The sequence below is a fragment of the Octopus bimaculoides genome, chromosome 7 (genome assembly GCF_001194135.2).
Source record: "Octopus bimaculoides isolate UCB-OBI-ISO-001 chromosome 7, ASM119413v2, whole genome shotgun sequence".
NCBI lineage: Eukaryota > Metazoa > Mollusca > Cephalopoda > Octopoda > Octopodidae > Octopus > Octopus bimaculoides.
This window is the reverse complement of record NC_068987.1, coordinates 25,658,243-25,662,565: the sequence shown is the minus strand read 5'-3', so window position 1 is coordinate 25,662,565 and position 4,323 is coordinate 25,658,243. Positions and strand designations below refer to the sequence as shown.

The 4,323-nt window shown below is 38.9% G+C and overlaps 1 protein-coding gene across 7 annotated transcripts in view; it reads right to left on the bottom strand.

Annotated features, from left to right (window-relative positions):
• LOC106874846 (uncharacterized) overlaps positions 1–4,323 on the bottom strand; it is a 719,848-nt gene that overhangs the window by 212,344 nt on the left and 503,181 nt on the right. The gene's annotated exons all lie outside the window — the stretch shown is intronic.

The window sequence follows — 4,323 nt, the reverse complement described above, 5'->3', positions numbered from 1 at the left end:
AAAAACAGAAACAATTCCTATCATAGTAGGTGCCTTAGGTATAATAAAAAAATATTCAGACAAATACATAACAAAAACACCAGGACTTACAAATATATATAACATACAGAAAATTGCACTACTGGGTACTGCACACATTCTACGCAAAACACTTTCAATACAGTAAACATAAGAGCACCACAGCAAACCACAGCACATACCCAAGGCGCACAGAGCTGCGCTCGGTAGTGAAGTGAAAGCACGTTATAAAAATAAAACTACTGAATAATAATAATAATAATAATAATAATAATAATAATAATAATAATAATAATGACAATAATAACCCTTTCTACTATAGGTATAAGGTCAGGAATTTTGGTGGGAAGGGACTAGTCGATTAATTCGACCCCGGTACTTGACTCGTCTTAATATGACACGACTTTGGAAATATGATTGTGAAGTGCCTCGGGCTCTTCTGTGAACAGGTAAATGACTTTACCATCGAATCAATTAAAAAACAAACAAATAAAAACAAAACTAAAAAGAAAACCATCACCCATTTCAGTTAATAGCAAATTGGATGAGAATTAATCTCCAGTTACTAATTAAACTTTACTAAAATAAATCAATTATCAATAAATACACAAAGGGAATAGAAGAGAGACAAAGAGAGAGAGAGAGAGAGAGAGAGAGAGAGAGAGAGAGAGAGAGAGACTAAGTGAGATTGAGGCGATGGATTTGCTAATGAATATCAGCCAGTAACGATAAGAGATGAAGTCCATGTTTATGATAACAGGACGTTGTTTTCATAATTTCAACAATAGGTGCTGGTATGGTCGTGTGCTAAGAAGCTTGCTTCCGAATCACATGGTTCCATGTTCAGTCCCACTGCGTGGCACCCTGAGCAAGTATCTTCTAGTATATCCTTCTGTCGACCAAGGCCTTGTGAGTGGATTTGGTAAACGGAAACTGAGAGATGTCTGTCGTATATATACAGGGTGTCCACAAAGTCTGGGTACATGGGGATTAACACATACTTTAAGAAATTATTATTTCTTATATTTAATTGTTTATGTTATGATTTTATTTACTCCATGTACCCAGACCTTATGGACACCTTGTATATATATATGTGTGTGTGTGACAACCGCTTGACAACCGGTAACTTAACGGTTCGGCAAAATTGTCCGATAGAATAAATACTAGTAGGTCGATTCATTCGACTAAAAATTCTTCAGGGTAGTGCCCCAACATTAGACTAATGACTGAAACAAGCAAAAAATAAAATATAAAACTAACGTATTAGACATTGCGTGTGTTATGGTAAAATACGGAATTTATAGTATGCATTCTTTTAATGTTTCCTTTTAATCTTTTAGTCAAGAGAGAAAGCAATGTCTACGATTCTTCACAAAGCCACCGAGACAGATGTTAGGTAGATAGGGAGGAAGTGGAAGGGGAGATAACTGCAAACTGGAGACTAGGTTCGAATTTTTACAACAGAATGGATTCTGCTAAAGTCTCCTAAAATGCCAGGTGATAGTGGTATTAAGCGGAACCTAAGATGGAGAGCTGGCAGAATCTTCAGCCCACCGGGCTAAATGATTAGCGGTATTTCGTCCGCCGTGGTTGACTTTGCCTTTCATCCTTTCGGGGTCGATAAAATAAGTAGCAGCCGATTCATCCCCTCCCGTGAAATTTCTGGCCTTGTGCCAATATTTGAAACCGGTATTAAGCGAGACGATGGTTTAAATAAGGATCCGAAATGCAACAAATACAGTTTTAGCAATCCGCTACCCTGGATTGATAACATATGGCGTTCAGATAAAAGGCGCTAATAGTTTTATTTGGCGGAGGTGTTCGTGTTGGTGGAGTAATATCGTTGAGTGAAAAGTTTGTCTTGTTACAAGACAATACTTTTGCAGTGAAATTTCATGATAAGAGTGGAATGTATTTGTAATTCAAAAGGTACAGCCTTATCACGCTCTCTGCTTGAGAATTATGTTAAGGGTACACATGGAATACTCAGCAATTTAGCACATTCATTCGCGAGCAAGTTATTTAGTTGATCGAACGACAAAATCCTCTCCGTCGGACGATGGAAATCTGCCATAAAACAGAAAAGGGAAAGAAGGACACAGGGACACATACACATATACGCTCTCTCTCTCTTTCTCTCTCACACACATACACACAGGGTAGAAGGAGAGAGAGGGGGTAGAGAGAGAGAGAGAGAGAGAGTGAGGGCAAAGGGAGAGAGAGAGAGGGTGCAGAAGGAGAGAGAGAATAGTTGTGACGCAGATTTCTCTCACATGTATTCAAAGAATGTGAAGTTTGCATGGTAAATAAGAGGTATTTGGGACGTGAACTTTTATTTCGAAAGTATTGACTAAATTATGCGTGTGTGCTTCTGCACTACACACACACACACACACACACACACACACACACACACACACATTTACGTATCATCATATGCATGTATACACACACTCTCATATAAATACATACATGCATTCATACACACACACACACACACACACACTTTTTAGCACAACTTTAAAACGAAGTTATTAAGTTCTATCAAGAGAAAACTTAGAAAGGCCAATTGGAGATATTTTGTGTTAGTTTATTGTTGGCTGAATGGCAACGGCCTTCAGAGACTCGTCTACATTCTATCCATAGACTTACATACTCCTCCACAACACGTACAAATACACATGCACGACAAAATCAATAGAGAGAAAAATCGATAAGGAGTGCTGAAAAGTAGGGTTCGTTCTGCCTTTGAGAGTTTAGCATGATGATGTCAGTTGAATATCATAAGCAAAAAATGGACTTTACATCATGGTGGGAAAATGAGGAGATTAAATGTTTGTTCTTATTTCAGAGCGACACAGAATTAAAAATGATGAGAGATAAACAGTTCAAAAGATAGGAAACCGTGTTTGAAAGATGAGATATGGTACTTATTTCTCGTTAAGTAAGTGGACTGAAAAGCATAAAATATATTTCTTATAGCTTGTTCACAGGAACAGAGGTCTCTGGGAGGGTTGAGAGATATTTTCTCTTTAGGCCGAGTATTGGATCGAATGCTTGCTGTTAAGTATATATCTCAAATCGCTTACAATGAGTTTGAACTGAAAAGATAGATGATGGTAATCCCAAAATGTATCCACTCAGTCATTTCTCTCATCATAAGAGCCTTAGGTTATCCTCGAGTTGTTACTAAAATGTATTAGTGAGTGAGGATCTCCAGTTTTTGTTAATAACGATACTATTACCTATCGATTCTTGTGATAGGGAACTGACGTGGCGGGGGCACTAAAAGACCTCTGTCGATCAATGTTGATCTCATGTCTACACATATGCGTAGCTCAGAGAAAGATTGTTTTGAGGAAGGGCTGGTAGTTACCTATGCATACAGGTCTTCCTTCTATACGTCCTGTGATGTAGCTACAGAGTGTGCCGCCGGGAGATGCTCTTGAGAGAGGGTGTAGAGGGAGAGAGAGAGAGAATAGTTGTGACGCAGATTTCTCTCACATGTATTCAAAGAATACAGCAAACCCAGAAGTGCCGTCCACTTAAAATCGCCGCTCGTGGCGGACTGTGTCCTTGTCCACCGCCATCCCAGCTACCTACTGGTCAACTCACTGATGTCTATCCACGTGATAACCGCCGACATGAGTCAATGCAGCTAGGTATTTGTGTTGTAGCTGGCGTTACTGCCATGATACTGAGAGCTGGAACAAACACCACAAGGCTTTAAAAAGTAAATAAGTGCTGAGGTCGATTCACTCGACTAAAAATTCAAGGCGGTGCCCCAGCATGGCCGCGGTCTAACGATTGAAACAAGTAAAAGAGATTAAAAAGAGACAAAGTATGCATGTTCTTTAACTTAATTTAACCTAGAAGTGATTCTCTCCCTTTTAATGATAAAATTTACCAGAAGCAAACCACGTGATCGGCAACGCATTTATTCAATCACTTCTGAGACTATGTGAAGTTCAGATGATTCTAGCACGATTTGAACTCAACATGTAGGAGGTCAGATTTAAATGACAGTAAGCAATCTAGTCTGGTGCTCTTCAGTATATATATATGTATGTATATATATTGTTTATTCCTTTCTTTCTAAATTACTTTATTTTCCCACTCTCAAACAACAACAGCAACAAAAACAACATCAACAAATCAGCAGGAGCAGCGACAATAAAATAATTCCTTTCATTATCCCATGTCCCGAAAAAAAAACATCGGAAACAACCCCACCAATATTCCAACCCCTAAATGCGCACACGCGCGCGCACATACACACCGCCAAATCCACCCCACCCCTAC